Source organism: Apodemus sylvaticus, chromosome 5, assembly GCF_947179515.1.
Source record: "Apodemus sylvaticus chromosome 5, mApoSyl1.1, whole genome shotgun sequence".
NCBI classification, from domain to species: Eukaryota; Metazoa; Chordata; class Mammalia; order Rodentia; family Muridae; genus Apodemus; species Apodemus sylvaticus.
Genome location: NC_067476.1, coordinates 74,828,602 through 74,839,591, shown reverse-complemented (window position 1 = coordinate 74,839,591; position 10,990 = coordinate 74,828,602). Strand labels below are relative to the sequence as shown.

Here is a 10,990-nt window from a genome sequence, read left to right as displayed (position 1 = left end):
GTTTAAGTAAAACAAAATATAAAATAAGTGCTGATTTAAAGAAAGCACTCAAGCAGGCAGCCCTCATCCTGGGGCCCTGTGAGGCTCACGTTCTCAAGGAGGCAGAAGGAGACGGAGGCCTGGAGCTAGAAGCACTGTCCTAGCTGGATGTGAGCTGTGCGGCCAACCCAGTCTTTTCTTCATCTACTTAGTGGGTTCCGGGGGTGGGCGGGATTCAGGTGTCAGGGCTGGTGGCAAGTACCTGTAGGCAGTGGGCCATCGGTACCTGCTGGTCGGGTCCCCAGCTTGTGCTGTCTCCTCTAAACTACACTGTGCCTACTTTTACCAAAGCTAAATCTTTAAAGGGCCCTCCTGTCTGCCTAGCCTGGGCCCTCTCCCTCACAGTTTGCTTCTCCTTAAGTTTCTGCCTCTCTCTGCTCCCAGGAGGCCCACACAGCCTCTTTTACAGCAGCAGCCTTGAGTAAAGAGCCCGTGGGTTCAGCATCCCCGCCACTCTGGTTGGAAAGCTGAAGAGGTGTCTGTATATTGGCAGACTTCCGTATCTATGCCACCGGTCCACTGTTCCCGAAACTGCATTCCACTCTGGCAAATCCCCTCCTTGGCTACTGTGAAGTGGTTCAAAGGGACAGCCCTGAGACCTTAGACATTTTACTTCTTGGACTGTGGACTTGAAAAGACCAAGTCTGTTTTCCTGTTTCAAAATTCTGTCTAACATCCTGACCTCACCAACTTCCACACTGAAGTCAAAGAGTGTCTGTCCTGGGTGAGATTGGTGGGCCAAGTGGTCTCCTGTAGAGTGTAGTTTGGGATGTGTGTGTGTGTGTGTGTGTGTGTGTGTGTGTGTGTGAGTCGCCTCACAGGACTTTTCAAAGCTGAGACACTGATAATTGCTGCCAAGGAGGGAACAGGAGTTGCAGTTTGAGCCCTCTCGTGACAGATTCTCTTAGGTTGTGAGTCTTGTGTGTCTGCGTGTGAGTTTTGTATGGTCCCTGTATAGCATAGGTTAACTGTCTTAGTGAACCCCAGTGTGGGGGGCAGGGGGGACAGGATTAAGCGAGAGCCTCATGCTGGTCCTTAGCAGTGCTAAGCAGTTTGCAGCTGATGGGGTTGGGAGTCTCACCAGGCTAGAAGGGGTCACCAGCAATGAATTTAAATAGAGTTTGCTGCACAAGACCAGTACTTCCCTGGCAGTAAGTAGGAAACCAAGAGGCGACATTGCAATAGAGAAACCCACACCTCAGCCCTGCAGTCCCACACAGGGTGTGATGACAGCTAGAAAGCTTCCAGGGAATAAAGGTCCCAGTCCAGCGTGCCACCTTCGTCCTCCTCCAGCAATCGCCTAAATTCAGACACTGAGGCTAGGAGTGCGGAGGACATCGGGAGAGCACAGCCCCACAAATCACGCCTTAGGACTGGGTGAGAGAGCAGCGGTGGACCAAGAGGGCCGTGTCCGCCCCGGAGACGCGCCAGCTTCGGCGGCGGCAGTAGTGGCGACAGGAGACTGAGGGGCGGAGGCTGGGGCGGAGGGAGCGGGAGGGCGGGCTGGAGGGTGGCGGGAGGTGTGGCCGGCGGCGGTGGCGGGTGAGCCGCTGCAGCTGCCGCTGGCGTCTCAGGGGTTGCAGGCTGCAGGCGGACGCAACGCTGTGCGATTCCGAAGCCCAGTTACGCCAGGCCGCCCGGCCCTGGCCCCCAGCGGGCGTCGCTGCTCCTTGTCGCCTTGACGCCTGGCCCAGCGCCGCTGCGCAGGACTACCTGTGCCCGTTAAGTTGGGAGCGCACTCTGCGCCTGGGGAAACTTTACCCCGCGGCCGAGGCTCTGCCAGGTAGGATTCAACCACTGAGCCCCTCTGTGCGTACTGGCCCCGGGACACCGCGCGCTTCAGGGGAGATCCCGGACCAATGCGGGTCCCAGGACGCTCGGGGAAGCGGCCACCAAGTTCTGCTGCGACTCCCCTGGGGGCGGGGACAGCGCCGCACTGAGTGACCCCTAGCATGCTTGGGTCCGGGTCTTCGCCCAGGTCAGGTGCAACCATCTCTACGCCCGGAGATCTCGGAGACTCAGGCGACAGTAAGGCGGCAGGTGGGACTACTAGGGCCGGTGTGTTGGCCGGGGCTGTACCGAGAGTGAAGGGGTGAGCCCAGGTGACCCTGGACACGAGCAGGTCACCACGCGGGATTCGGATCCGGGCTTGGGCGCGGCGAACAGCCGATCGGGCTAGGGCACCGAGTGCTCGTCGCCTTCGTGGGACCCTGGTAGCCGGCTAGGAAAACGCTCCTAGATTTTGGTCTCGCACCCGGGACATCATTCCCTGCGCGGGAAGATGTCCAGCTCCGTGGATGTGGAGACCCGGGAGGCTCCCGGGCGGGTCCGGAGCTCCTTGCGGCCGGATGTGGGGTGTGGTGGCCGCGGGTTCCCAGCGTAGCTGGCCGAGGTGGGCGCGCGCGGGCTCCGGGTCCTGCTTGCACTGGGGGAGTTGCCTCGCCAGGGGGCGCCCTTCCCTGGCCAGATCGGCTTCCCAGATGAGCCTAGGAGCTTCTCTTAGACCGAGTTTCTGAGCTCGTGGAACCGCAGACCGACCATGGCGTAAGCGTGGGATCTGTTTGGGGGAGCTCCCCACCGTGTCCCAGAGAATAGGGCGGAGGGCCCCACTATGAGACTGGTGTGCAACGATCAGGCGGATCAGGGTCATGAGGTGGGCTGCTGGCAAGGATGAGTGAACAATTTACACTCCGAAAAACAAAAGAAACTTTACATGAACAGCAAGCCAGCATGGAGACAATAGCATGGAACGTTAGTTGGGATTTACTTGAAGTTACTGAAACAAAGCCCTTTTTGTAAAAGAGGCATCTTTTGTCCTGGTCCCGACCAGATCGCTGGGCGTGGTGGGCAGGATTTGTCGCCTTTCTCGGCATAGGTACACTGGGAATTTCTATAGTTTCATCAAAAGGGCTACACTCCTCAGCCGTCCCTGAGAGCAGCCCATGTCCTGGGCCTGAAGTCCCACATGCATCTATCTGATCACATCCCACATGCTGGTGAAAACTCACCGTCCTTCCTGTACTCTTAGTGTCCTGTATTGTGTAGGTGGAAAGAGACACACTGACTGCTGTAGTTGGTGGAAAGTGTCATTTTTGTTGTGTGAAGGGCTGTTCTCACGGAGGGGACTCTGGAGGGACTGGCGCTTCCTCAGCTCACTAAAGTCTCTCTGTTCCCCCAAGAGAGTAAAGATGAGCTGACCAGAGGCTCGCCCTGACTGGACGTTTTCCTGTGTCCTTGCTAGGAATTCGTGCTCCCCATCCAAGCTACCCTACACACTCCACTGCACACACACACAGATACACACACACACACATACACAAAGGTGTTGGGAATGGGTCCCCAAGACACAGATGGGGTCGGGCCTTCAGCCTGGGTAGAAGCCATGTGTGTTTGTCAGATGTATCTAGTGCCCCCCCCCCCCCATCCAGGACAAAGTTTCCATGAGGCAGACCATCCATCCTGTGGGCCTGGCTTCTGTTTGGAATGGCAGAGCCAATGCAGAGAGGCAAAGGAAAGGGTGGGGAGGCCTTGTCTCTGGGTTTGTCTTTAAGACATGCCAGAAAACAAAAGAAGAGTGTTGTTTGTTTTGGTTTTAATGACAGTGTGTATGTGTGTGTGTGTGTGTGTGTGTGTGTGTGTGAAGCCTAGTAGGATAGCCCCACCCACCCCTGGAATGTGGGTATCAGCATGTTCCCAACCCTAAGGCCTGCAGATTCTGGGTGCTCTCTCTTCTCTTTACTCCTTACTCACCCCAACTCCCGCACTGAAGAGAACACAGAGTCTCCCCACCTCCCAAAGTTGCTCATGCCCTCTGGTCCTGTCTCTTGAACTCCAGGTGTATTCCCCAGTCTCTAACTTATCAGTAATCCAAGCCCAGGCTCATTTCTTTGTCTTCTCTGTCCCCAAGTCCGAAATGCCAGTCAATCATTGAATCTCCAGGGATCTTTGAGGAAACAGACCTCTGGAACCTGGAATTGGAAGGCTTGATCTGCCATAGACGTGGCTGTGTGGCCTCAGCTAAGTCACTGCCCTTTCTGAGCCTCAGGCTCTCTGTCTAGAAAAATCACGGCATGGTGATTAGCGCACCTGGGTTTAAGTTCTGTCTATCTGCTTGCCAATTACATGACCTTAGGTAGCCCACCTTCTGGTGCCTTCCATGTTCTATAAAATGTAATTAGCAATCTCTCCCTTCAGCTGCGGTGGCCCCGCAGTGAGATGACCCAAGTCTACTCAGCACAGACTCTGATACACAGCGGACACTGTTATCTTCCCATTGCTGGTGTTTAGGGGGGAATATTGTCAGTAAGTCGGTCTTCTGGTTGTTTTCTTCCTTTCCTACCTCAGTGGGCAGCCCTGCCCCTGTTGCAGGATAGCCAGTGTGATGTCGTTTCACAGTCCTTGCTTTCCTCTCTGCTCTGCTTACCATCCTGAGTACCAAGCCTGTCTGTGCTGATGAGAAAGAAGCTGGCCCGATAAACAGCTTCCAAAAGCACCCCAGCCGTGAGTTCTTCTTCTAAAGCACTTTGGCCTTTCGGATGAACACTCTTGTGATCTGTGGGCTGCATTTCCCCGGCTGATTCAGATTCCCTCTTTGGATGTGGGCTGGGCCAGGTCTGAGGTCTGAAGTGGGACTATGTCCACAGTCAGGGCTGGGGCAGCTTCCTCAAACTGCTTGGGAGGGGACAGTTCACACCGCGCCTGCCTCTTCTTCCCCAGGAAGGCTGCTGTTGTAGTCGACCTTGACCATGATGCCTGCACGGTATAGACACGCGAGACTGTCTGTCCTCATCTCCTGCCTCTGGGGCTTAGTTATTGTCCCCATTTTATAGATTGGAGAAGAAGGCTCTGAGAGAGTGGAGCCAGCTGTGGGGCTTGGGTTTGAGGCTAGCTCACCTTGGCTCTTAATCCTGTGTGCTCCGCCATTATGTTGTGCTTCTTCCCCTGAACCCCAGAACTCCAATAAGGCTCTTTGAAATTGGGTCACCCCCTCAACACACACACACACACACACACACACACTTGCATATGTACACACATGCACACATACATGCATACAAACACACATGCACACATACATGCACAGACACATACATACACACATATGCAGTCACACATGCGCGCGTGCGCGTGTACACACACACACATGCACACATACACACATACTTTTGACCATTCTTGCTCAGGGCACTGTCTGAAAATCCTTCCTTTTGCATATACCACTTAGCTATCTCTGGGGACAAGTGGGTTAAGAAGTTTGGAGACACGGTTGCTCACAGGTGGGGAACAATCTTTAAAAGCCACAACAGGCTATAACAGAAGAGGTGTGCTGCTGCCCTGGATCTGCAACTAGTGTGCCGTGGTGTTTCTGTGCCAATTCCTTATCTGTGACCATCAGAATGGTGTCCTCGTGGTCTGTTAGGCTGGCTGACAGCAGACCCCCATGCCCGGGCACTTTAGAGTCTCTGCTTGCTCATCTCCTTGGTTTGGCCTCCATCTCTTGTGACCCTGGTCTGTCTAAGGCTGCTCTTCTGAACCGTGTAGATGACACTGAAGTCACTACGTGAGGAGAAGAGGATGGTGGGAAGCCAGCAGGCACTCCATGAGCAGCAGGAGGGGGTACATCTCACTCAGCTGCGGGACGTTGGCCAGATCTGTTGCCTGGTCCTAGCCTGCCACAGGGGCAGCTGGGTCCACGAGAAACTCCAGCTTGGCGTTGGGCATTGGCAGCAGAGCACTGAGAGGAGCATTCAAGGCTCCTTTGGGATGACTGGGTCCCAGTCCCTCAAACATCAGGCTTATCTGTAACTGGCCCCGTGGGACACAGTCTGCACATGGGGGCATTATTTTAGGTAATCACATTGGGCCTGTGACACTCGGCAGGGGGTGGGGCCAAGGAGGCTGACAAGTGGCACATGGCGAACACACTCGGCCGTTTCTTGACTTTCCACCCAGTACTCTGCGGCCTCCTTTGGCTTGCTGAAACTTATTGCTTTGAAAACTTTCCAGAACTTTCTCCAAGTTCTTCCAGTAACCACTTCTGGCCCTATCTCCTCCCATTCTCTCATAAGGCGACTCTTCTGCGTTCATCTCTGTGGCAGTGGGGAGTCAGGGAGCCAAGGGAGCTGGATTCATCTGGAAGTCCGGAGAGAAGGGGAGGGGTGCGGAAGGAGGAGATCTAGTTTGAGATATACGGTGTGAGCTAGAGCGTGAGGCCATGCGCCTTATTAAATCAGAAGGGGTGGCCCCAGCAGAACAGGTAGATGCTGTCCAACACAGGGACAGAGTCTGGCTATTGGAGAAAGGTCCCAATTCCTGCCCACCCTGCCACCCTGAACTGCCTATAAGCTCAGGACTGGGCTCTCTCTCTCTCTCTCTCTCTCTCTCTCTCTCTCTCTCTCTCTCAGCTAACAGCGCTTTGGTTGAGAGTGAAAGATAGATTTGGGGTAAACTAGCTCTTTCATGGGTCCTGAGCCCAGAGATGCTGCTAGGGATGGCTCCCTGCAGCACGCACCCCCGCCCCAACATGGCCATCTCTACTGCTGAGACAGATTGCTTTCAGGCTGGCCAAGTGTGTACAGCCTCCTGGGGAGCAGGCTGGGCCACCTGCTTCCTGACATTCAGGGGCCCTGCCAGGGGAGCAGGCTCTGCTCAGGCTGTGGCTTCAGCAGGGTTAGCAGACACCCATGGGATGAGGGAGATGAGGCACTGGATGTGAGCAGCAGAGGAAAGGCCGTCCCTGGCCCCAACCCAGGGACGCTGAAGGGCTCGGGCGCCCAGGTCCTCTCTCTGATGCAAGAATCAGAGGAGGCAACTTGTCAGGGGATAGGGACAGGCATGTCTAAGCACAGCCACCTGGTTGTGTTTAAGTCCCCAGCCAGGCTGGCAGCCATGACAGATAATTGGCCTTTACCAAATCCCTTCTCTTGTAGTGGCTTCCTACACACTCTTTCACAGTTGGCATTCACTCGTTCACCCTGCCTTACTTTAGTAGGGATCTTTTTTGAGGGCCAATCCTTTATGCACAAGAAAGAAGTGAGTTGCCCTCTGTGGGCTGCTGGGCCCGGTCCTTTGAGGACTCTGTAAGCAACTGCATAAAACATACTCCAGTCATCCCACCAGGCAGGGGAAGCTCGCTTGACACTCACTGATTTAACTGTCACTCATACAAGGCTGCTCTCAGAGACTCCAGCTCCTGGCGCTTCCAGCCTGCCTTCTGGCCAAGAGGTGCTGCTGAGTACTCAAGGGAGGGGCGACCAGAGAGAGCCGCACCTGCACCTTCCAGCAAAGCCGGGGAGCCCTTGCTGGACCACAGGCACATGCCAGGTTAGGAGCAGGGGTGGACTGAGAGCACAGCTCACCCGTCCGAGGTAAGGGCGTGGGTTTGTGAGGTATTTAGTTAACTGCATAGATGCCACATGCTCACTCTTTCCCTGCCGAGAGACTGAAGCATCACATGCAACCCGCCAGATAACCAACAGGGGCCTTCGGCCTCTCAGGGTTTTCTGCCCTTCTCCGGGCTCCACCTCTTCTCTGCCCATCCCGACTCGGTCCCCACAAACATCATCTTTGCTTTTCCATCTCGTGAGGTCCAATTGCCTGGGCTTGGCAGGGTCTGGAAGACCATCTACCCCCCCCCCCCCCCCCCCCCCCCCCCCCCCCCCCCCCCGTCCTGAGCCTGTGAACTGGATTCAACAGGTGAAAGTAAAGGACTATTTTCACTGTCTTCCAGACTCCTCCAGACTGTGCTGTTGGTCTTCAAAAGGCTTTTTGTTGTTGTTTGATGGTCCGTCCCCACCCACCCACCCAGCTGGAGGTGTCTTGCTGAGAAAGCCAGCTGCTGAGCCTAGGCGAGCAGTAGCCTCAGGGGCCCTTCCTACTGATGCTGTGAGAGGGCAAGGCCTGGTTGCCTGGTGTTGCAGATGCACCAGATCTGCCTGCAGCATAGGCTGAGCTTCCAGGGGGGCCACAGGCCTCGGGGGCCTTCCCTCCTTTGTGTCTAAAGACTTGTGACATGAAGGGGGCCGGCTCTGAGCCTGGGTCCCTAGCAGGCCTGGGAATATATCATCATCACAAAGTGAATGAAGAGTTAGACTCAACTGTAGCTCAGACTTAGCCCACAAGTGGCTGTCAGCCACCTTTTGTCATAGAGTGCACTGGACTGGGAGTCCAGAGCCTCGGAGCCTTGGGTTCTGGTTCTATTTGGCTCTGACAAACTCTTTATACTCTGTGGTCTTCCGTGTGTTTGTGTATGCATGTGTACATATGTGCATTGAGGTCAGAGGTCAAGGTTGGATGTTTTTCTCTGTTGATCTCCATTGTTTTGTTTTGTTTTGAGACAGGGTTTTTAAAGAAATTGAACCAGGTGCTCATAGATTTGACTAAACTATGGGGCAATTGAGCCGCAGTGGATCCTGCCCTCTCCCCTCTCTCCTGGGGTAAATATACATGCCACACATCCAGCTTCTTTGAGGGTCCTAGAGATCAGAACTCAGGTCTGCAGGCTGGCGCATCAGGCACAGTACTGGCTACGGCATCTTCCAGTCCTACTGTGAGCGTCTGATGTCTCATCCTCAGAGGAGAAACGAGTTCTGGTGAGTCTTGGTGTTCTTCCAATTCTTCCAGAGTCCCTGGGTTCATCTCAGAGTCTTGAAAAGGAGGAGAGAAGGTTGAATCTGAGCAGCTCTGGGAAGAACGCACCCAGGATGGCCACCATGGTTGTTGTTGGAAGCAGGGTGTGGTCTAAATAAAGTAAGAGGGTAGGTTTCTTCTTAACAGCTGAGATCCCTTTTGTTTGATAATCTCTTCTTTTTAAGATGGTTTGAAGAATACAAGCAACTGATGATCCACATAATAGGCTCAAATAAAAATAATCTTTTAAGAAAGTGGTTGCTATGTCATTGAATTTAAATAATGAGTATTTTTTGTTTCCAAGTAGCTCAACTATTTGTAAAGATCTATTCAAACCTGTTTGAGGTGTGTGTGTGTGTGTGTGTGTGTGAAGGCCTTGGTAATGAGAGCTTCTCTCTGGAAAATAGCAATAGCAGTAACAATATTGTCAAACAAAGTTGTATGTGTGTTCACACATAACTTCGGGTGTGCAACATATGGATTCCTATGAAGCACTTCTAGAAGGAAGTGTTCTCAAAGCTACTGGAATGTTCCCCTGTGTTCCAACAGGGCTGTGAGCAACTGAGGCCGATTTCAGCTTTGCAGTCCCACAGGCTGGGATCACACTCTAACCCTGGTCAGCTGTGTGACTGTGGGTGACTTATATAGTTCATCTAAGCCTCAGCTTGAGGGTGGGGACAATAAAGCAAACTCAAGTGTTCCGGCCCTTCCCCATGCACCTACAAGAAACAACGCTCTTACTGAGCACCTACTGGGCCCACACACGATGGCCTGTGGTGCCCAGCAGTGTTGTTACAATGGGTTTTATACATGTTTTGCAGAAGGGCGACCTAAGGTGCGTAAGTTATGTGTTTGGTAGATGGCCAAGCAAGGGGAAAGAAGTGTGAGGTTTGTAGGTGTGGCCCTACAAACTCGGCCACAGCTTGGTCTGAAATATCTCCCACAAGTTGTTGGGAATGTTTGCCAAGTGGCACTATTTTTGGATGCTGTGAACCAGCCTTTAAGGGCTGGAGACTGGCTCATGGAAGAAGGTTGTTAGAGGTGGGATTTTGGAAGCGATAGCCATCTCTAGTTCTTTCTGTAATCTCTCTGGATGCCACTACACGTTCCAGCAGCATGGAACCGAGCCGCTCTTCCAAGCTTACCCTCACAGCCACGACTGCCTCACCTCCATGACCTCCTCACCACCATGCACCCAAAGTCTTTGAAAGCACAAGTCAGAGTAAACTCACCTTCCTGAAGGTTGTCTCCGCTGTGTATTTTGGACACTGTGACACAAAGGCCTTAATGTGTATGGGGACGCCTGCCTGTTAATGAGCAGTAGCTGCTTCCTACAGGTGCTCCCCCACCCACTGTGTACTGAGGACTTGAGTCTGAGGGTGGGGAGCACTGACCAGCTGCCTGTTAGGCCAAGCAGGCTTTTCTGGAGAGCTTCCTGCCTTTCCCCGGCATAGAGTTGTTTCTCCCTACCTTTTCTTCCCAGCACTTCCTGGTCCCTGCTGACTAAGTTACCACTGACTACCTGGAGGGGGTCCTTACAAAGCAGTCTCTCTCCGTGACTGGCATGCCTCATGCATATCTGGAATCTCCCCTCCTGTTGGTTACCAGGCTGTCTGCAGCAGCAGCAGCCTGGTGATGCATGTCTAAGAGCTGTGTGTATATGAGAGTCCCTTCCTGAGCCTGTGCCTTAGGACAATATCAAGAGTTGTGCCTCAGATAGATATGCTTTCTATCACTGTGACGAACACCATGACCCAAAGCGAGCTACAGGAAGAACGGGTTTATTTGGCTTGCACTTCCACGTCATCATCCGTCTTCAAGGGAAGGAAGGACAGGAACTCGATGCAGGAACTGAAGTACAGGCCACAGAGGAAGGCTGTGTACTGACCAGTCTTCTTATATCTCCCAAGACCACCCGCCCAGGGGAGGCATTGAATCACCTACGTTGGTCATTCATCAAGAAAATGCCCACAGACTTGTCCACGGGCCACGATGAGGGAAGCTTTTCCTTGAGTGGAGGCTCTTCTTTCCTAGTTTGTACTAAGGTAACACAAGACTCACCAGCAGTGGTTGTCCTGAAGATACAGGCGCTTGAAGGTGGAGGGTGATGCTGGGGCACAACGGTGGTAGCCACACCGTCCCTGCTGGTTTGTGGTCATTGAAAGAGCCTTGCGGTGCAGTGGCTACACTTCGCCATGCTGTCTCCAGCCGGTGTGATCCCTTGCTTTAGAGACAGTGACCAGACAGGTGTGGTAAACAGGAAGACAGAGTGGCTGAGTGTGGGACACGCTGACCCCAGCATGACAGCAAGGACTTCTGAGCT

At 53.7% G+C, this 10,990-nt stretch overlaps 1 protein-coding gene across 2 annotated transcripts in view; it reads left to right on the top strand.

Moving 5' to 3' along the window:
* Nucleotides 1-1,581: 1,581 nt before the first annotated feature.
* Tspan18 (tetraspanin 18) overlaps nt 1,582-10,990 on the top strand; it is a 132,523-nt gene continuing 123,114 nt past the window's right edge. For both annotated transcript variants that reach the window (XM_052183047.1, XM_052183046.1), the window contains exon 1: nt 1,582-1,822. The gene's annotated coding sequence lies outside the window, so the exon portion shown is untranslated. The remainder of the gene's footprint in view (nt 1,823-10,990) is intronic.